Raw genomic sequence first — 12,004 nt, forward strand, 5'->3', positions numbered from 1 at the left:
AATTAATCTAACTGCACATTTTCCGTATTTCATTATGTGTGAGGTTGTTTCGTTTAAGTGTAATTGTGAAAAACGTTTACCTACCGCAAAATTATCGGCCAATGTTTTTGTTCTATTTTATGCTATGATGAGTTATTTTGTAGTACCTATCTATAGTATCTATATCACTATACGCTTTTTACAGGTCTTTTTCAATGGGCATCCAATATTTTTGATCTCGATTATTTTCAAGCCGAATACTTTTCTGTTAACGTTGATGATATAAATATTACGAGTAGAAACTCACTGCACTCAGATAATTGTAAAAGGTAAGATGTGCGGAGCAGAAGATGAGCGAAACGCGAGTGGGATGATACTTCTGCACTACTTTTATCCAAACTTGAGATATTGTAAGTTGTGACTGATAATAAATTATCTTAACTTTTTTAGAGAAATGTACCTATTACGCACGAAATAAAATATATTGCGGTTGCTATATAGGTAAGAAGAAAAAAAAAAATACTAGAATACAAATTTAATTTCTTAATGCGCCTTGGATGTTATCTCTATAGTATTATTATTTGTAATTACTTCAGATTTTATTAAAATGTCTCAAACAAAAACCACAAAAGTTAACTAAAAAGGAGTTCACGTGTCTTACAGTTGAAAAAAAATACCCCTACTGTGATAATATATGCAGCTCCTCCGTACTTAGAATTTTAAAATATTTCAACGTCCTTATATAACGAATTCGGTGTCTCCAAAGTGATATTATGCTTTTATTTTACTACATTTATATCAATAAAAATACGGTTTCGTGACGAGTTTCTTTAGTTGACAGACAGCAGTCTCTACATTGTATGATTTTCCGATTAAAACGCTCCAAGTTACGTTGCAGATAATAATTCATCGTCTCTGTATGCCTCGGGGGCACTCGAGTATACTATTATATATCATATATTTATATAAATAGGAATTTACGCGATTGGTCCGCCACGAAGAGAATTTTCTTTTTCTCTTTCCTGACGTCGTCGGTGCTGCGTACAATTGTATTTTGCATTATGTATGTATAAAGTATAATACTTTATGTGGAAGGTTTTTCATTTTTACATTGAAATTAAAAATATGTCATTTTATCTCCCAGATAGCTCAAACACTCTGTAAAATATGACCGATTGTAGTCCAAATTGGAATGCAGTGAATAGCAATTGAAATTTTATCACTGGTGTGAAAATGCGTATAATATTGTTTTAGGGGTCGGGTGTTCTGCATATAAAAATGTTTCTTGGACGCAGCTGGAAGAAGATATAAAATATAAATAATTTTTTGACCCGATAATGCATGTGTAGGTATTTTTACCATATTGCTACGAGTTTCGACAATAGTCAACGGTCAACGCTCAGCGGTAGGGTTTCCGTATACATCGAGATCCGGTGAATTGTGCACACAATCTTCGTGATCTTATTGTAATATGATTATTCATTCGTCATTTCGTGTATTATTTAGATATACTATACTAGTGGCTATAAGCCTCTTCAAGTTTTTAAGAAAATTTAAAAATTTTTTCTATGGTCTATGAAAGTTACTTCAATTACAAATTTGAATAGTCGTACAGGAACCGAAACCTAAAATAAAATCTCGAAATCAGTATGCTTAACGTCTTACAGAAGACCCTATAGTTAAACCAACTCCGTATAAACACATTATCAGCCCCCTCCTAAGGAAAAATCCTTACTACGCCACTGCGATATAAAGAAAGATAGTAGGAAGTGTTTAATCAAGATTGAATTAAAGGGGGAAGGGGTTGGTTAAAATCAACCAATAAAATATTATATCGTACCGATATTTAACCTTTTCGAAAAACTCCAGTTAACGCCTTTGCGAACTATATGACAATATATTTATTTTTTTGAGATATTAATACATTTTATGTAAACGTCATCCTGCCTAGATAAATCAAATTATCAACGAATATTTATTTTAACATCGTTTAATTTTGGTGTACATACCTAAGTGCATGTTAAGAGCAGAACGATTTTAACGATTTGTTCGACTTAGGTGGTCGACGTGTTCTTATATCCATTCCTCTACCGATTCCAATGAAATCAGTACCCTATAAATCCGTGAAGCTTTTAATATACTACTGAATCGCAAACTATATAATGGACCGACTTAAATTCAAAATTCAAAAGCAGCCGCTGCGAACGTTTCTTGACACCTCGTGAGTAAAAAAGCCGCTTAGTTTCGGAAAAGACATGGAATAAGCAATTTCCTTATGAAATATGCAAACGTGTAGTAGGTTCCATGAAAATGGGTGACAATGAATATAAAGCCAAGATTACTGCAAATTAAGTTTATTTTAAAATGTATTATGGGCTATGAAATTATATGTATATAATACCTATAATCAGTTCACGTGGTTATAGCATATAATAATATAATGTGTAGACGATTAGATTTTTTGTTAGATTTTCTTTTAGCCAATTTCCCTTTTAGTTTTCTTAAAATGACGGATAGAATTCTATTAAAATATATTATATATAATATATATAGGTGTGTGTACATGTGTAATGTGTGTGGTGTTTATTTTCAGCTTAATAATGTATACATATTTTTTTTAATCATAAATACAAGACCTTGACTGCATTGGTCATTGGCCGCTATTAGTGAGTTACGTATAGGTTTTTAGTATATTATAGAATATAATTATTTTTTTTATTCAACATCGAATTAAGTAAGTAAGTACTATAGTAACAATATATAAAAATATAAATATTAAAAGTTAAAAGTGAACTACTATGCAGTGCTGCATTTTGAAAACGCAATTTTATATTATACTTGCTGCAGTATAACCAGACTTTGCCTGGGAAAAAATGAACAAACATAAAATACGGTTCTATATTGGTCACTACGGTGTATCTCGGTTTTAGTGTACTTAAGTTCACCGGCAAATCGGCATTGGTGCAGTACTTCGGTTTGTGAATTATTCGACCGAAATTGGATATATCACTTGATATATTTTTAAACGTAGTTCAAGCTACTCTCTAAACTCTCCTGATTTATATAAGAACAATATCTGAAATTTTCGTAAAAATCAGTCCAGTAGTTTTTGAGTCTGTAAACTACGTACATAAAGACATTGCCTTGTATTGCACATTTGAATGACAGACAATAAATTATAACAATAATTGTTTTTCTTTAATTAAAAAAATTCTATAGCGATGCACATGGAAGGTCAGATGGTCTATAAAAAATTATTCGATTTTCGTGAGCAAAAAGAAATCCACGTGCAAGCCATTCCGACCAAGTGGCCATGTGCAGGCCATGTAGTGGGTCATCTGGTATATGTGCGTGGACCGATAACGTATACAGGGATACAGAGATTACCTACTGCGCCTGTACAACTTCACTCTACGGATACTTCAGCGATAAGCCAAGGAAACGCGCTTGTCAAAGTACTTACACATCGTACATCGCGTGTACGCAGTATAATACAATATAATGTGCCCATTGCTATATTATGCGTACCTACTGCTATTGTGATCGTTATCGAACATGGCCAATTGCATGTGAGTTGTGACACAGAGGTATTCGGTAAATATATACATAATAATATACATATTATATATTACGTATAGGTATAGCGTTGTACGCGTGTTTAAGTGTGAGCGAGCTCGTAGGACTTTTGGCGCGACCGCGTGTCAAAAATGAAAGTAATTCGTTAGAGAACGCCGTTTGAAAAGGGTCCAACTACTTGTATATATATATATATATATCGTATATTACATGGGCCGTGGTATGTAATATGTTATACGACTGTTGTACATAATAATATTATGTATGCCGTGCGTTTACTCGGATATTCCGGCGATCGGTTTAAATGTGTCAAATGTTTCGTCGTCGTTTCGAACGGCTAAAAAATTTTCTCACACCGCTTGAAAAAGTGAAAAACAGCTCACGTAACTTGTATATTATTATTATAAACAAACGAATTCACGTGGTCGAGGGAAAAAATCGAGTTTTTAAATTGTGTGTGACTAGAACTGCACGTGCTGAAGTTTAGAGGACGCTGTATACCTACCAACAGTCGACAATTTACCGTTTCCGCGGTATCTATTACGGGCGTGTACGACCTCGATCCGTCTTAGTGGACACAGAAAACTCAACACATATATAATTGTCAAATCAAAGAAACGAGAAATAATTTAATTTAAAAAGACTTTTTTTTTTTAATCTATACGTATTTTAGTTTTAAAGAAGGGTAGGTATAATCCGGATATGATATTGATATTGACTTATCGTCAATTGTTGTATCAAAGCATTATCAAACCATATTATGAGGCGCGTCAGCTTGGCACATCTAAATTAAAATTTCGAAGTCAAACCGTACATATTGAAAATATATTGGTCATATACAATTTCTGTTTATATGTCTAGGTAACAATTTTAATATAATATATCCGGTGGAGTTCTTGTTTGTATACGTGGCATTTCCTAAGTCCGTCCGAAAATATAAACACCACGTCACCGCGTCTCTGTTATTTAAGTGTCATCCTGCAGGTATCACAGTCATGATGCACAGTGCACGACGGCCGGAAGTAAACTGGAGAAAGTAAGTGCCAAATTGTTTTTCTCCTCGTTTCACGGCAGTATAAGTAACATTACATTTCATACAGAGGTATCATTTTAGATGCATAATTGCAGTGCACGGAACCGTTAGTTATGTGCATCGCTTTACATCATCTAGGATACGGTCATTTTGTGTGTTTTTACTAATTTTTGGATGTTTATCAAGTGCCACCGTTTTTTTTTTTACAGAATTCAACCTTCAGTCGCACTCTTTTTTACAATGTAAATCATTTAAGTATTTTATAATTTCATGACCGGGCAATTATTGTTCTTCTATACTGTTCGGTTTCTAAGAACTTTATTGAACATTTGAATATATAGCAGTTTGATTATTATTATTTTTTTTATTTTATGAGTATTTCCTCTAAAATATAATTTAGTCGGTAGTTGTACCTGTAAAACTATATTTAAATATTCTATATACTTTGAATAATCAAAATAACTTATTATAATTTTTCAAACTTATACAACACTATTTCTGGTGGATTCATTGTTTGGAAGGAACGAGAAAATGAACGAGTTCTCTTTTTTAAGGAAAAATAACAACATTTTCCGTTCCTTTCTAGTTCCAATAATTTACACAGATATGTAAATAATTGAAATTAATAAATAAAATATGTTTTTTTAAATGTGTATTATGTACATTGCCAATTAGTGATCGTTATCGAGTATTGACGTTAATCGTTACTCATTATAGACAATTTATAGTCAATAGTCATAAGTCACATTATTAATATTTCTTATAGTTATAAGTTATAATTTATAAAGAAATGAGTACCTTTTTCTTTTTTTTTTTTTTTATATTAAAAATACATAATTATAATCTCTACACATTTGGTACAATAAACAATTTTGATTAAAAATAATATAACTAGCGAGACTAACAGATATTGGGAGGGCACTCAGTAGTGACACCCGAAAATGAATACCTATATAAAATATAATTATTATTATAACAATAAACAATAAGACAGTGGACATGCTCGGCCAATAATTTAATTTTGAAGAAAATTTCAAAATATAATTATAAAATAGTAAAATATGCACCTACTTGTATTATTATAGTTAAAAATTAAAGAAGTATGCATATGAATAAAAAAAACATTAATGATTAAATAAGAATTTTTATGTTACCTATTTGTAACTAAAAAATGAACGACAAAGGATCGATTTTTTTTTTTAAGGAACAAGGAACGGAAAGAATTCCTTTTTATAAGGGACTTGATAAACACTGCTGGTGATTATATTATACTATAGAGTCAAATATAATATTATATAGTTTTGAGTTGTTTCTAAATCATATAATACGGTTTATTAATTGTAAGATTTATTTTCAGTATTATTTTATTGATCACCCCTGACGTTCAAAAGGTTCGCGATGAAACAAAATGTAATTACGATGCGACAACAGTGGAGTTGACTTAGGCGTAGACGTTACCTGCGTAGGTACATAATATATAATCTAGGTGCCTCTTATACATTGGAAATATTTTCGTTGGTATAAATTATATATACCTCTTTCGACCATATAGCGTAGTAAAAAATTTAATAAACAATATTATTATAGCTTAACTATAGGTTTCCTTTCTCACGACTAACGATGTTAACGTATCAGAAAGTAAAAACATACAGTAATGCACAATACGGTATATATATCAACATTTGATTTCAGTTAAATAATATATAGGTAACACGTCACATTACAGCAGTTGCAGTAATACATAATATCTGTATCAAAACTCAACTGGATCATGTTGGTTGTTACATTTGTTTTTGGTATACAACACTGAAATTTAATATGCAGACATGTACAACACACTATGTAAATCAATTGTAATATATCAGGAAAATGTCATACTTTAATTTCAATATATACTATAAATGTATATAGTCGCAATGATATTCAACTTCTTTTTAAATGTATTTCAAATAGGAATTTGAATGACTGAATGAAAAAGTATTTAAATATGTGGGACGTAGGTATTTAAATATGTTCTATAATGAATATGAATGTTTAAATATAAGTATACCTATACGTAAACATATTTAAATTACTTACTTGTCTATGAGAGAATATTCTTTAGTAAGATTATTTTTATTGGTTTATATTTTTTTTAAACAAAGACATCAGACACATCTTTATACAATTTAGCATACTTGGAGTTTTTCATAATATTTTGTTTAAAATATAAAAAGAGTATTTAAATACTTGACAGATACGAATGTAACTGAAACATAATAGTATTATATTATTCAATGTTAAGGATTGGCGTGAATCGAAATTATGTTATAGGTTACAATAGATTATATAGTGAAACGTCGAGTCCTGTTATAAGTCCATAGACGTTAGTATAATTATGATGTATATGTATAACATTATACAATATGATGTGAATAGATTACGCGGTCGGGTGGTTAAGAGACTCGTCGAACGATTTATCGATTGCGTATACCGTGGTCGTATTATTGCACGTACGAGATATAAAATGTACTTAAAGCCACGGCCAATGCATAGCGTATATGGAGAATGTATTATGCGTTTGAATTTAGTGATATTCCACTGAATCGGTCGTGTCGTAAAGATACCGACGTACCGTATACAATTCATTGTTGTACCTGGTGAGTTTATATTATTTTTCGACCTATGATTTTTTGCACGATAATAATATACATGATATAGGTACCTCCTACTACATAATATAATATTATGTTAGTGCGGTGAATATTACAATAATATTTTTCTGGCTGTCGCCCGTTACCTAAAAATACGGGAAAAAGTCAAAATAAAAAACCAACTTAAATACACGCCGTGGCAAAGGAATTATGCGTCTACTACTTTTCTCGAAACGAAATATATTTTATCGCCGTGTTCGCTTTAATCTAAACGGTCGTTAATTATGGGATAACGAGAAACAAGAGACAGTGTATTACTATTATTACGAATATTATATATATACAGTATAAATTAACGAGAGGGTAGAAGAATATTTTTCAAAGGACATCGTGCCTTGACTTAATGCAAACCACGTTCGTCGTATGTTCGGGTTTTTTTTCAGGATTTAATACTATAATTACTTTTATACCATAAACAGGCACACGCGTTTATTATAATATGATACGATAACCAATTTTAATCCAATATTATAATTTATAATGTTAGCCCTGGTTTGTATTTTTCTTGATATTCAGCCACTCGTTTTATTGAAAAAAAAATAGGTACTCAGCCCGCAGTGACACGGGCTAACATATTAACCTGCAGACTGGAAAATAGTGACTGATGATGAACTTATAGTAATAAATATTTGAAAAAATCGTTCTTCGATACATATTATTATAATAAATAATGTAACATAATATAATATATATTGTATATACACGACGTACCTATAGGAATTATTTCTGTTTTCGAAATAATCGTATACATATATAATATCATAATTCACATTTTTTACATATTCTCGATGTCTGTAGGTATGCACTTTGCAGCCAATACGTACTATATTATGTACATAGACTTTCATCACGGACAAATTTGATGGATTCATAAACTGTTAATATTTTAAAATATTACGATTAAGCGGACGCACACAACCTGCGCATAGTGTTTATTTAAGTTTTAACCAGGCAGAGCTCAATAAAATATTTACAGCCGATTCTGCGGTATTCTAACAAAGTACATTAAACATATTATGTAAGTTAACAACAATGTTCATCGAACAATCCTCGTTATTCTGCATCCATAATAATGTTTTAAAATAATGTTATTTCTTATATACAGAATACTTTCAATAATTTTATGAATGATTGGAATAATAGAAACCTGATGCTAATTATTAATTAGACTATAATATTATCTTTATCTTTATAAACTTGAGATACCGAGCTCGATTTACATAGGTCAAGAAAAATTGTTGACGTAACTACGTAAGTAACGAATTATATAAATATAAATTTACGGTAAATAAGAATGCTGCAAATATTATATTATGGACCAAGACACTCCGTTTCATTATAAATTTGATGAAATTGTAGATCATCATCTTCATTCTATACATATTTCAAAGATAACATATTCATGATAATGAGCTAATATAATATACCTATCAACAGCACTAGACAAATATTTAAAAAAACAAAACATTATTCCGTTGCCTACTCTAATGTGTTACGTTTATATTATTATGTGACATACAGTTAGAAGAAATTAATATGATCGCAAAGTGTTAGGATACTTCCAAAACCATTTTTGATTTTTTATATGGGACGTTGAGCTCTATAATATAATTGGTAGGTATAATCAATTTTATGTTTAGCCTTACACCAACACCGTGCACGAAAGTTTGAAAATCGGTTATAATTATATCCGTTATACCAATGGAACTGTTTATACGATGTATGGGCTACATTAGTTTTGAAAATATTAATTGTTTTAAAATGTTCTAAACTATAGCCTATAGATGTAGGATGTCTGAGATAAAAAAATAGTATTATTCTATTATAGTTAATATTTATCCGTAAATCACGTGTCATTGAAAGTATAATATGTAGTGTGTATACTATATACATATACTTTGAAATATTGAAGTAATCATACCTACAAAGAAAATTATCCCAATAATATTATACATTATTATAAAAATAATTGGTAGAATCACATACTATTATCATTGACCTTGCATGTATCACATGTATAGGCATTCAATATTAAGACGTTAAAAATACTAAATAGAACCAAAAAAAAAAAAAAAAATGGCTATACTATCTATTTGAAAATAATATTGCATCAACTATAAAACATGAAAATATGAATAAAAATAATCGACGGTGAAAATTAAAAAATTCCAAGGTTCACTGACTAGTTGCAGTAACTAAAATAAAATGAGATTTTCTGTTATGGTCCTACCGTAAAGATTTTTTCCAGTTTTTTGAACTTTTACTTTTTACTATTTATACTGTCGACAAACCCTTATGTAAACGTAATTTGAACATCATTCACGCTGCCGAATCTATGTGAATACACTAAGTATCAGTAATGACCAATGAGTTAATATTATATTGATAATATACTATCAGAGCCATGAAAATGTGTGAATATTTTAATAACGCGTTAGCCGCACAATACAGACCAGTTGGTATAATATAAATCGGATATGTTCGATCTGTGTGTGTTGGCTGTTTTGTACGTGCCTGTGTAATTATTACGCAACGCCTATTTTATTGAATTTAATCGAACATCGGCGTATTTTCGACTGTCTCAAAATTTTTGAATTGCACATCTCCAACAACACGAGTAACAACAACAGCAATATTATAATGGTTTCAAATGTTTTCCGTTTCTTGATTCCGTTGGCATTGGTATGTTCGAATACGTATTTCGTAATAATTCATCGTCAAGGTAGAAGCACGCCGCACTAATTGATGGTTTGCGCAATTAGTGGTTCTCGCGTTGCGTATACATTATCGGCTGGGTGATATTATTATTATTATTGTGCGACGAGGAAGAAGCTGCCATTAATTTTGTGCTGCAAGTCGGAAATACACACGTTGGTATGTTTTTGACAGGGTGCATACAGAAAAAAAACGAAATCTTTGTCGCAATATTTACGGATATTAAACATTTGGGCTGAGCGTGACGCGTATAATGAGCGCTTTGTAGGAATATTATATAAGTCCAATTAAAATATTTCTATTGAAAAAGTTTAAAATCGGGTTTAACAATAAAAAAAATGGATTCATCTAAAATTAATAAGTTTTACCTCTCGAATAATGATGGCACTATTGTCCCCAGAGTCTTAAACACCCGCCCCTAATGCTAAATATTTAGAAGATAATAAATACTATAACAGTGGCGTATAAACAGAGGGGGATTAACCATTAGTCATTAAACTGCTAAAATCACTATAGTGCTTGTGTATAGTACATACAAGGGAACACACATGAGAGAAGAACAATGTCATATTATGCGTATAGGACTCGTGCAACTGCAGATTAAAAAACAAAAACATTAAAGTACAATAAAAATATATACGTAAATTAATGTACACGTTTTTTTATATTTCACGTTAACTGTTTAAATACCGTCATATTTTTCCAATAAGAATGGGCCCCCAACGGCTATAAATTTCTTAGGGCATCATGCAGTTGGGCTTAAACCACCACCTGATATCATAATACTCACAAACGTACGATAATATACAATACGGACATACGGTATATAATTACGATGCGGTGTGGTTTGTGTAAAATAAATCAACTGCTTAGGTTAGGTTAGGTGTATGTATAAAGTGGATTTTCATAACATGTATATAATTATTGAGCAGCGATCCCGGTACAGAGTAGAACCAGAACGCTTAACAATATATCGTCCAAAATCCCAGGAATGTTTTCCGATGGTATCGAAGTATCCAACACAATGGTGGATAAACTTTATGTTAACTCGTAACTAGTGTTCGTAACAATTACCTGTCTCACCATAATTCTCATGCCCCACAATATTATATCACCCCGTAGTCGTTCCGGGACCAAAAATAATGTTAAAAGGCTGGGCGTTTTATTATGATGCACTTATAGTTAACCTTTTATGAAAATTATTACTAGGTGAGAAAAAACAGAACTTAATAGTACGTATTTTGTAGCTATATATACTTGTTTTTTGAGTAAAGCGTTTTGTTAAACAATAAATACTAAGTTACAGACACCACGTCACTTTAAGATAATTATAAAAAAAAAAGAAAGAAATAAGACAATTCATAATAATATACGATATCACAATATTTTCACGTGCAAGACACTATTTGTATACAAGTGTTTGTTATTTGAAATACGTGTTTAAAAAAAAAAAACAAAACAGTTATTAACAAAAAAAACTGCGAAAGTCGCTTTGTTATAACAATATAGTACCTAGATTTCGATTATACATCGTTAGTTATTGAGTAGGTTACTGTAATGGATGTGTTAAATTTTATTTCTACGATAAATCATTACATACAGGAAAACGATTCTGACCGGAGTCGGAGTGTCAGCTTCTAGGTACTCCAAAGATATTAATTTATCATTTATTATAATGACTAATGACACGTTAAACTAATATTTTCCAAAAACATCGCATATATTATACTTATACATTAGTTATTTTAATAATATTACATCATACATTGTAGCACAGCGGTGTAAATAGCTGTGTGATATAAATGTTTAAAATTAGATACCTAGTCAAAATATTTTTTTATATTTTTATTTATTTATTTGATTAAGAGGACTGGCTGGTCTATCAATGCTCAATTGTGACATAATAGTACATATATATATACATATGGTACACATGGGACATACGGATTATATGGTATATACCAATTACCGTACATTGTATAGCAGTTGAAAAATAGTTATGTATGGT

The 12,004-nt window shown here is 30.7% G+C and overlaps 1 protein-coding gene across 1 annotated transcript in view; it reads left to right on the top strand.

The window, feature by feature from the left end:
- LOC132949210 (orexin receptor type 2-like) overlaps positions 1-12,004 on the top strand; it is a 177,501-nt gene that overhangs the window by 84,294 nt on the left and 81,203 nt on the right. The window lies entirely within an intron of this gene.

Source organism: Metopolophium dirhodum, chromosome 7, assembly GCF_019925205.1.
Source record: "Metopolophium dirhodum isolate CAU chromosome 7, ASM1992520v1, whole genome shotgun sequence".
NCBI lineage: Eukaryota > Metazoa > Arthropoda > Insecta > Hemiptera > Aphididae > Metopolophium > Metopolophium dirhodum.